At 50.6% G+C, this 10,929-nt stretch overlaps 1 protein-coding gene across 2 annotated transcripts in view; it reads left to right on the plus strand.

Moving 5' to 3' along the window:
• Positions 1-10,929, plus strand: part of LOC132571081 (zinc finger protein 91-like) — a 336,113-nt gene that overhangs the window by 123,345 nt on the left and 201,839 nt on the right. The gene's annotated exons all lie outside the window — the stretch shown is intronic.

A 10,929-nucleotide genomic window follows, 5' to 3' on the forward strand; every position in this document is an offset into this window, starting at 1 on the left:
ATTCAGAAACGGGCTTGCCATTGCCTGCCTCAGCAGAGCAGCCCTATACTTCTTTGTCGGTCTCCCATCCCAATACTAACCAGGGCTGACTCTGCTTAGCTTCCAAGATTTCACAAGATCAGACTGGCTGCGGCCATCTGGGTCAGGAACCGCACTTAAACACCCAGGTAGGAAAAGCTGAGCAAAGAGCCCTCCCCCCCCCCCCCCCGCTTTCTTTTCTACAGTCAACTTGGTTGCCAGGGGTGGAGGAGGAGAGAAAACAGAAGGCGATTAAGCAAACAAAAACGCACTTTCTTTGTGGAACTTGCTTGCAAAAATAACTGATGGGGCCAGACAAAAAGGAAGGTGCTGTGGGGTCGCCACAGAGCCAAAAGCCTGAGTCATAACGGAAGTGTGTTTCTTCCGGTCCTAAGGAACTTTTGAAGCTTGAAGCATCTGCAAAAGACAGGGAGCATTTGGGGGGGCGGGGTCCATCTGTAGGTAAAAGTAAAGCACCAGTTGTTTTCGACTCTGGGGTGACGTTGCTTTCACAACGTTTTCACGGCAGACTTTTTACGGGGTGGTTTGCCATTGCCTTCCCCAGTCCTCTACGCTTTCCCCCCAGCAGGCTGGGGACTCCTTTGACCGACCTCGGAAGGATGGAAGGCTGAGTCAACCTCGAGCCGGCTACCTGAACCAGCTTCCGCTGGGACTGAACTCAGGTCTTGAGCAGAGGGCTTCGACTGCAGCTTTACCACTCTGTGCCACGGGGCTCTTAGTGTGTAGATAGCCAAGGGGTTTTTTTGTAGCAGGAACTCTTTTGCATATTAGGCCACACACACTCACACACACATAGAGATGTGAAAGCTCGGGGGGAAAAAACAGAAAAATTCAGGGGGGGGGAAGTCCCTCCCCCCCTGTTTTTTTCCTGAAGCCCTTTTTGTTTTTGTTTTTTCCGGAAAAAAAACCAGAAAAATTGAAAAAAAGAAAAAAAAAACGGTTTTGGAATGTTTTATTTTAACACGGTGAATAAAATATTTTAAGACAAGGTGTTCAAATATTTTCCAAATCATTTCTAAAAAATATGCATGGTATCAAATGATTCTAATTTCTGTGAACTGAGGACAAGCAAACAGATCCAAGCAGGCGGCCGTGTCTGTCTGAAGCAGTTGAACAAAGCAGGAGTCAAGTGTCACCTTTAAGACCAACCGAGTTTTATTCAGAACGTAAACTTTCGTGTGCTCTCTAAGCACACTTCGTCAGACGAGGGGATCGGGTATTGTGGGCTAGAATACATGCATTTTGTTGATTAAGAGGGCAAACTAAGTGATCACATGGTCACATAAAACCGTGTGGCCTGGCTATTTGGTCTGGATAGCCGTAAAAGGTAATAAAGTTCCCTGCCAAACGGTGTTCCTGCAAATCTAGGCAAATCACAAAAGGACATGTATATCCTAGTCCACCCAATCTACTTCTCAACATCAATCTATACATTATAAACATCATTCTTGTCTGCCATCCCTTTTAATTTTTATTACCTTTTATGGGAAAAAAAAATCCAGAAAAAAATGGGTTCCCCCCCCCCGAGCTTCATTTCCAGAAATGCTACGTCTCTACAGCCCCACCCCCCCTGAAACCGATCCTCCAAGAGCTGACAGTACTGTATAACGCCTGCCTGTGATGTCTGAAAACAGAAGAACGCTGTTTGTTGTCAAGGTTGTTTCCTGTTGCTAAGGTTGTTTCTTGGCTACAGTTTGAAGGGAGTGTCTGGCTTAGAGTCTACAACAGGAAGCATCATCGACGGTCAGGGAAAGTCCAAGGCACTGCCTTTTTCAAATAATCAGCTGACTTACAAGAAGCGTCTCTCTTCGGATAATAGAAAGTGCTGGTTCCCAGCCAAGATGGTACCCGCAGGCAGAAAGCAGGGCGGGGGGGTTGGGTTGGATATCATCAGCCTATTTCACAAGTTAGATTCGGGTGAGTTGCTGTGTTGGGCTGAAGCAACAGGACACAGTTTGAGTCCAGCGGCGCCGTTAAGAGCAACCAAGCTTAATTTTGGTGTATAAGCAGGGCCGGCTTGCCCACTAGGCAAGCTAGGCAGTTGCCTAGGGCGCTGGGAGGAGGGCGCCGAATTAGGCTCCCCCTCCTGGTGCTCAAGACAACTGCCTAGTTTGCCTCTCTCTCCCCCCCCCCACCGCCGCCAGCCCCCTCCCTTCTGCCGCTCTTCCCACCCAAACTTGCCAAGATGATGCTAGGTTTTACTGGCTTTGAGGCAGCCGCGCGTTTTTTGAAGCCAGTGTGGGAGGATGCTTTGCCCTCCCTCACTTCCGGTTCCAGAAAGGAGGGAGGGCAGGCCAGAAAACACGAGACTGCCTCGAAGCCAGTAGAGCCTAGCCTTGTCATGGTGAGCTTTGGGGGGGGGGGGGAAACGCGCACACAATGGAGGGAGAGGGGACGCGGGAGACCGCCTGGGACACCATGCGCCATAGAAGACGACGACGACGACATTGGGTTTATATTCCATCCTCCACTCAAGAGTCTCAGAGCTGCTCACTATCTCCTTTATCTCCCTCCCCCACAATAGACACCCTGTGAGGTGGGTGGGGCTGAGAGGGCTCTCACAGCAGCTGCCCTTTCAAGGACAGAGGCTCAGAGCGGCTTACAATCTCCTTTCCCTTCCTCCCCCACAATCGACACCCTGTGAGGTGGGTGGGGCTGGAGAGGGCTCTCACAGCAGCTGCCCTTTCAAAGACAGAGGCTCAGAGCGGCCTACAATCTCCTTTCCCTTCCTCCCCCACAACAGACACCCTGTGAGGTGGGTGGGGCTGGAGAGGGCTCTCACAGCAGCTGCCCTTTCAAGGACAGAGTCTCAGAGTGGTCTACAGTCTCCTTTCCCTTCTTCCCCCACAACAGACACCCTGTGAGGTGGGTGGGGCTGGAGAGGGCTCTCACAGCAGCTGCCCTTTCAAGGACAGAGGCTCAGAGCGGCTTACAATCTCCTTTCCCTTCCTCCCCCACAACAGACACCCTGTGAGGTGGGTGGGGCTGAGAGGGCTCTCACAGCAGCTGCCCTTTCAAGGACAGAGGCTCAGAGCGGCCTGCACTCTCCTTTCCCTTCCTCCCCCACAACCAACACCCTGTGAGGTGGGTGGGGCTGGAGAGGACTCTCCCAGCAGCTGCCCTTTCAAGGACAGAGGCTCAGAGCGGCCTACAATCTCCTTTCCCTTCCTCCCCCACAACAGACACCCTGTGAGGTGGGTGGGGCTGGAGAGGGATCTCTCAGCAGCTGCCCTTTCAAGGACAGAGTCTCAGAGTGGCCTACAGTCTCCTTTCCCTTCTTCCCCCACAACAGACACCCTGTGAGGTGGGTGGGGCTGGAGAGGGCTCTCACAGCAGCTGCCCTTTCAAGGACAGAGGCTCAGAGCGGCTTACAATCTCCTTTCCCTTCCTCCCCCAAAACAGACACCCTGTGAGGTGGGTGGGGCTGAGAGGGCTCTCACAGCAGCTGCCCTTTCAAGAGGCTCAGAGCGGCCTGCAATCTCCTTTCAAGAGGAGGGTGGGGCTCCTGTGAGGTGGGTGGGGCTGGAGAGGGCTCTCACAGCAGCTGCCCATTCAAGGACAGAGGCTCAGAGCAGCCTACAATCTCCTTTCCCTTCCTCCCCCACAACAGACACCCTATGAGGTGGGTGGGGCTGGAGAGGGCTCTCCCAGCAGCTGCCCTTTCAAGGACAACCTCTGCCAGAGCTAGGGCTGACCCAAGGCCATTCCAAGCAGGTGCAAGTGGAGGCGTGGGGAATTGAACCCGGTTCTCCCAGATAAGAGTGCGCACACTTAACCACTACACCAAACTGGCTGGCACTGGGTATAAGCTTTCATATGGAAAGTTTAATTCTGGGGATAAGCTTTCCTGTGTGCGCACTTCTGAAGAACTGTGCAGGCACAGGAAAACTTATCCCCAGAGTTAAACTTCGATGGGGTTGAAAGTGCCCTGGATTTACGTGGCGTTCCTTTTCGCAAGTCATAGTGAATGCCCGTACAATCTGTGTACACTTGCTCTTCCCTAGAAACAGGAGGGGTCTGCGCCTGGGCATAGAGCAGTGGGTCAGTAGGGAAGGGGAAGCTCGTCTCATGCAGTAGGTATAATCAAAACATGCATTCGTCATCCCGCATTCCTTCACACCTCAGTACAGCAGATTTTTTTTTAAGGGAGGGGGAAAACCTGCTCCATAGTTTTATGCAAAAGAAGCAGAAAGAAGAAGGAAGAAGAAAGACGACGACATTGGATTTATATCCCGCCGTCTCAGAGAGCTATCACAATTTCCTTTAGCTCCCCCCCCCCCAAAAAAGAGACACCCTGTGAGATGGGTGGGGTTGAGAGAGCTCTTACAAGCAGCTGCCCTTTCAAGCACAACTCCTACGAGAGCTAGCGGCCCCATGGCGCAGAGTGGTAAAGCAGCAGTACTACAGTACTGTGGTCTGATCTCTCTGCTCACAACCTGAGTTCGATTCCAGCGGAAGCTGGATTCAGGTAGCCGGCCCAAGGTTGACTCAGCCTTCCATCCTTCCGAGGTGGGTAAAATGAGTACCCAGCTTGCTGGAGGGAAAGTGTAAAAGACTGGGGAAGGCAATGGCAAACCACCCTGTAAAAAAGTCTGCCGTGAAAACGTGAAAGCAACGTCACCCCAGAGTCGGAAACGACTGGTGCTTGCACAAGGGACCTTTCCTTTCCCTTCCCTATACTCTGATTCTCAGAGTCTCAGAGTTGTCACAATCTCCTTTACCTCCCCCCACCCACAAGAGACCCCCCCTGTGAGGTGGGTGGGGCTGAGAGAGCTCTTAAAAGCAGCTGCCTTTTTAAGGATAATTCCTACCAGAGCTATGGCCAACCCAAAGCCATTCCAGCAGGTGCAAGTGGAGGAGTGGGGAATCAAACCCGGTTCTCCCAGATAAGAATCCACACACTTAACCACTACACCAAACTGGCTCTCAGAGGTGTTTTGTTTTTTGCATATTTGCTCATTTTGCCTTCAGCCTGCCGCCCCTCACCCCCTATTGATATAAGAAGACCATCTAGTCCACCATTCTGTCTTATTCAGTAGGGATAATCAAAAACATGCATTCTAGCTTCAGCAGTCATCCCACCTTCCTTCACTCCTCAATACAGCGGATTTTTTTAAGGGGGGGGGGGAAACTGCTCCAAAGGTTTTTTATGCAAAACAGACTTCTTGTTCCTAAAGTGGAAAACGCTGGGAAGAGGAATTCTACGAAAGGTGCTGCAAATGCCATCTGACAGCAATGCAGATCCTGTGAATTTAGGGAGAGGTATTTGTGATTTTCCAGCATTGTGCAGGGGGTTGGACTAGATGACCTTGGAGGTCCCTTCTAACGCTATGATTCTATAAATGCAAGCCCTCAGTAGGAGACTACATTCAGACCCAACACCCCACTTAAGTTACTCACCTGATCCACCTTCCCAGTTCGGTCACGCCAAGGTAAGAGCTACTTTTGGGAACTGCGCGACTGAATCTTTGTAAAGGGCGGGCAAAGAGAGGCTCCCCGACCTATCAGGGAAAAATACGCTCTGCGCGTCAGCGGTTGCCAGGATGATCTCTCATTGCCAGTGATGCGTGACCGAACTCTACTTCCAGCTGCCGGCACGAGGTCTGCCTAGCAACTGCAGGGCGCATTTTTCCTATTGGCAGATCAGCTGCTCCGGATCCTTGTTGGCTCCATTCCCCGCAGTAGCGGCGAAATCCCGCTGCGGGAGAAACGGGCCCAGGAGGGGAAATGCTCCCGATATTGGCAGGCCTTAAAATCGCTCCACCCCCCCCCCTCCCAAAACCTTCGCCTCTTGCCTTTTCGACAGGAACAGAATCCACGTGGCTCTTTGTATGAAGACCTATTAAGTGTGCAAGCTTCGGGACTTACCAGAACTGGGGGTTACGTTTTAATAAAAGTCGGGGGGCCAGAGAATAAATATTGAACAAATATCAGATGTTTGAGAGCTGAAAGACAAGAACATCAGATGCTGGAAGGGAGGGAGGGAGGGAGGGAGGAAGGAAGGAAGGAAGGAAGGAAGGAAGGAATATAGTGCGGAGGGAGAAGTGGAAAGAAAGCAACTTTAATTTTAAATGCATTTTCCAAGCTGCTGGCTGGCTTGGAGAAGTGATTTAAAGAAACAAATGACTTCTCCAGGTTGGCTGATGGAGGCTTCAAGAGCCACACAATATGTGTGAAAGAGCCACAAGTTCGACCACCACTGGGACAGAAAACTGGGCTGCATTGTTTCATGGGCAGAACCAGCATCCCTCTCTTTGTTGGTGGGGTGGGGGAAGAGGAAGGGGCCGGACTAGGGTTGTCAGGTCCGAGTCAAGAAATATCTGGGGACTTTGGGAGTGGAACCAGGAGACCAGGACCAGATCTACATGTTTTTTGAGGGGGGGGGGCTTATTTTGGGGCTCACAGAATTGGACCTCCTGGCCCAATTCTTTTGAAACTTGGGAGGGGTTCTGAGGAGAGGCACCGGATGCTATGCTGAAAATTTGGTGCCTCTACCTCAAAAACATCCCTCCTCCCCGAGCCCCAGATACGCACAGATCAATTCTCCATTATACCCTACAGAAATCAGTCTCCATAGGGAATAATGGAATGCCTAGCAGATCTTCCCCTCCCCTCCACTGAAGCGGGGGGGGGGGAGAGATCTCCAAACCCGGGGATCCTCTATCCCCAACTGGGGATTATATAGCTATCAAGAGTCACACAGAAAGTGGAACTGGAGATAAAACCTGAAGGCTCCCTGTACAAACACCTCTTAAAAGACGTCAACCAATTTCTGTCAAATAATCAACCTTGGAATTTTCAATGTGATAACAAAGTTTTACTTTTCTTCCTAATGTGCCCAAGCACACCCGTATCCCTTTAAAAAGAAGAAATTCCAATCCAAGCATTTATAATATCCCACCAAAGGCAGCAATATCGATCCGACTGACATCCAATAATTTTATTCCACTCAACCTGTATAGCAACAGGCAAAACTAGTTTAATGTCCTGTTTCGCACATCAGCTTTTTCTGGATTCTTTATTCTCAGTCACTTAATGCACATTCCATTTAATCCACAGCACTGTGCTTTACACTTACCCTTGCACTTCAACTGATTCAAAGAGATAGTATCTTCTTCTTAAAATGATACCTGTGTGCTTGGGCACATTAGGAAGAAAAGTAAAACTTTAGCATCACATTGAAAATTTCTGGGTAGATTAATGTTGTTGTTCAGTCGCACAGTCAAGTCAGACACTTTGCGACCCCATGGACAAAGTCACGCCAGGCCCTCCTGTCTTCCACCATCCTCCGAAGTCTGCTCAAATTCCTGTTTGTTACATCAGTAACACTGTCCAGCCATCTCCTCTTTTGCCGTCCCCTTCTTCTTTTGCCTTCTGTCTTTCCCAGCATCAGGATCTTCCCCAGCAAGTGCTCCCTTCTCATTGGGTGGCCAAAGGATTTGAGCTTCAGCTTCAGCATCTGATCTTCCAGGGAACAGTCTGGGTTGATTTCCGCAGATTTGATCTTCTTGCAGTCCAAGGGACTCTCAAGAGTCTTCTCCAGCACCACAGCTCAAAAGCATCTAGTCTTCTGTGCTCGGCGTTTCCTTATGGTCCAGCTCTCACAGCAATACATTACTACTGGGAATACCATTGCTTGGACTATACGGACTTTTGTTGGCAGGGTGATGTCTCGACTTTTTAATATACTGTCCAGGTTCACCATAGCTGTCCTCCCAAGGAGCAAACATCTTTTAATTTCATGGCTACAGTCACCATCTGCAGTGATCTTAGAATGCAGAAAAGTAAAGTCTGTCACTACTCCTGTGTCTTCTATTTGCCAAGGTATGATGGGGCCAGATGCCATGATCTTAGCTTTTTTTACTGTTAAGTTTCAAGAAGAAGATTTATACCCCTGCCCTTCTCTCTGAATCAGAGACTCAGAGCGGCTTACAGTCTCCTTTATCTTCTCCCCACAGACACCCTGTAAGGTGGGTGGGGCTAAGAGGGTTCTCACAGCAGCTGCCCTTTCAAGGACAGAGGCTCAGAGCAGCCTACAATCTTCTTTCCCTTCCTCCCTCACAACAGACACCCTGTGAGGTGGGTGGGGCTGAGAGGACGCTCACAGCAGCTGCCCTTTCAAGGACAGAGGCTCAGAGCGGCCTACAATCTCCTTTCCCTTCCTCCCCCACAACAGACACCCTGTGAGGTGGGTGGGGCTGGAGAGGGCTCTCACAGCAGCTTCCCTTTCAAGGACAGAGGCTCAGAGCGGCCTACAATCTCCTTTCCCTTCCTCCCCCACAACAGACACCCTGTGAGGTGGGTGGGGCTGAGAGGACGCTCACAGCAGCTGCCCTTTCAAGGACAGAGGCTCAGAGCGGCCTACAATCTCCTTTCCCTTCCTCCCCCACAACAGACACCCTGTGAGGTGGGTGGGGCTGGAGAGGGCTCTCACAGCAGCTTCCCTTTCAAGGACAGAGGCTCAGAGCGGCCTACAATCTCCTTTCCCTTCCTCCCCCACAACAGACACCCTGTGAGGTGGGTGGGGCTGAGAGGGCTCTCACAGCAGCTTCCCTTTCAAGGACAGAGGCTCAGAGCGGCCTACAATCTCCTTTCCCTTCCTCCCCCACAACAGACACCCTGTGAGGTGGGTGGGGCTAAGTGGGTTCTCACAGCAGCTGCCCTTTCAAGGACAAGCCTAGTTTTGTGCTCTCCTCTTTCAGCCTCAACAAGAGGTTCTTTAGGTCCTCCTCCCTTTCTGCCATTAGAGTAGTGTCATCTGCATATCTGAGGTTGTTGATGTCCCCCCCCCACCCGACAACCTTAATTCCGGCTTCTGCTTCATCCAGGCCAGCATTCCGCATGATGTACTCTGCATATAAATAAGCAGGGTGACAATATACATCCTTGTCGAACTCCTTTTCCTTGGCCATGCAAAAAGCAGCTGCTAATCCAAAACTGGAAGCGAGATCCTCCCCTGCAGGGTTGCCGTAACTGCTCCATGGCATTTGAGGGCTCAAGCCCCCATTCATGTGATTGCAGAAAGCCCTGAAGTTGGCATAGTTTGGCAGGAGGGTCTTGAAGGAAGGAGAGGGAAGTCCAGAGTGGAGGTAGGGGTGGGGTTGCCAACTCCATCCTGGGAAATTCCTGGAGGTCTGGGGGCAACACCTGTGGAAATGAGAATCTGGGAACGGGTTTCACGTCAAATCTATGGCAGGGGTGGCCAAATTTGCTTAATGGAAGAGCCGCATAGAATAAATGTCAGATGTTTAAGAGCCGGGAGGGAGGGAGGAGGGAAGGGAGGGAGGGAGGGAAGAAAGGGAGGGAGGGAAGGAAGGAAATAGATGGGATGGGAGAGGTGGAAAGAAAGCAACTTTAAACTTAAATGCATTTTCCAAGCAGCCGGCTGACTTGGCAAAGCGATTTAGAGAGAAATGCCTTCTCCAAGCTGGCCGACGGGGCACTGGGAGCTTCACAAGCCCCATGATATGTGTGAAAGAACCACATGTGGCTCCCGAGCCAGAGTTTGGCCACCCCCGATCTATGATATACCATAGAGTCTGCCTTCTGAAGATGCTATTTCCTCCAGGGGAGCTGATCTCTGTAGGCAAATGTTGTAATAGCGGGAGGGCTCCAGGTCTCTCCTGGGGGCTTGCAGCTGAAGTGAGGGGCTGAAGAAGTTTACACAATTATGCCTGGGGTTTAGCGCACTGACAAACCTTACTCCCTCTTTCCAAGTAACAGAACTCCAGGGCATCCAGTGGAGCTGACGGGCAGTAGGTTCAGGATGGACAAAAGGAAAGACCGCTTTATACAGAGAGTGATCAAAATGTGGACTCTGCTGCCAGAGGATGCGAAATGGTTGCCTTCCTCTGTACCGTTTTGCAGTTCTGCAATTTCTTTTTTAAAATAAGAGTGACGAGAACTGGACACAGTACTCCAAATGGAGCCGCGCCATTCAGGGGCATCGCGATAGAACAAAGTTGGAGTCTGGCAGCACCTTTAAGACCAACACAAAGTTTTATTGTCGGTCTTAAAGGTGCTACTGGACTCCCAACTTTGCTGTTGCTTCAGACCAGCACAGCAGCCCACCTGGGGCATTACAATATCAGCCATTTTATTCCCAACCCCTTTCCAAATAATTTACACCCAGTGCTTAATTTTAAAAACCTCTGTTGTGTCCTTAGAAGCCCCGTGGCGCAGAGTGGTAAAGCTGCAGTACTGCAGTCCAAGCTCTGCTCATTACCTGAGTTTGATCCCGGTGGAAGCTGGGTTTTCAGGTAGCTGGTTCGAGGTGGACTCAGCCTTCCATCCTTCTGAGGTCGGTAAAATGAGTCCCCAGGCTTTCCTGGCCTACAGATTCCTCCCTCCTCTTGGAGCTTTTCCCAACTATTTGCCTGGACCGAAGAGGCTTACGGATCAGGCCCAGTAGAGAAGATCTCTGCTCCTTACACTAGCTAAGGAGCTAAGGAGCAACTCACCGCTGGGTTTTGACCCTTCTAAGGCCTAACTCCAGCCTGCAAATCCTACGGCCTTGCTACAAACTGCAAAGGAAAGAGCCAGGTTAGTAAAGTTACCATTGCAATTTGAATTCACCCTTTTTTTGTGAATCCTAGTGCTGGAAGAAGATATCATGGGGGAAAGTCCTAAAGCCCCACTTTTGGCTGCAACTGGGGAAAGTGTAGATGACTGAAAATGGCAAGGGGAAACCACCCCGTAAAAAGTCTGCCAAGAAAATGTCCTAATGTGACATCACCCCAGAGGTCGGTAATGACTTGGTGCTTGCATAGGGGACTACCTTTACCTTTTATCATGTCCTTAGTCATCTCCTTTTGGTACTCAAAAATTCCAGACTCTTCAGCCTTTCCTCCTAGGGAAGCCCCTCACCATCTAGGTTACACACACACACGC

Source organism: Heteronotia binoei, chromosome 5, assembly GCF_032191835.1.
Source record: "Heteronotia binoei isolate CCM8104 ecotype False Entrance Well chromosome 5, APGP_CSIRO_Hbin_v1, whole genome shotgun sequence".
Classification (NCBI taxonomy): domain Eukaryota; kingdom Metazoa; phylum Chordata; class Lepidosauria; order Squamata; family Gekkonidae; genus Heteronotia; species Heteronotia binoei.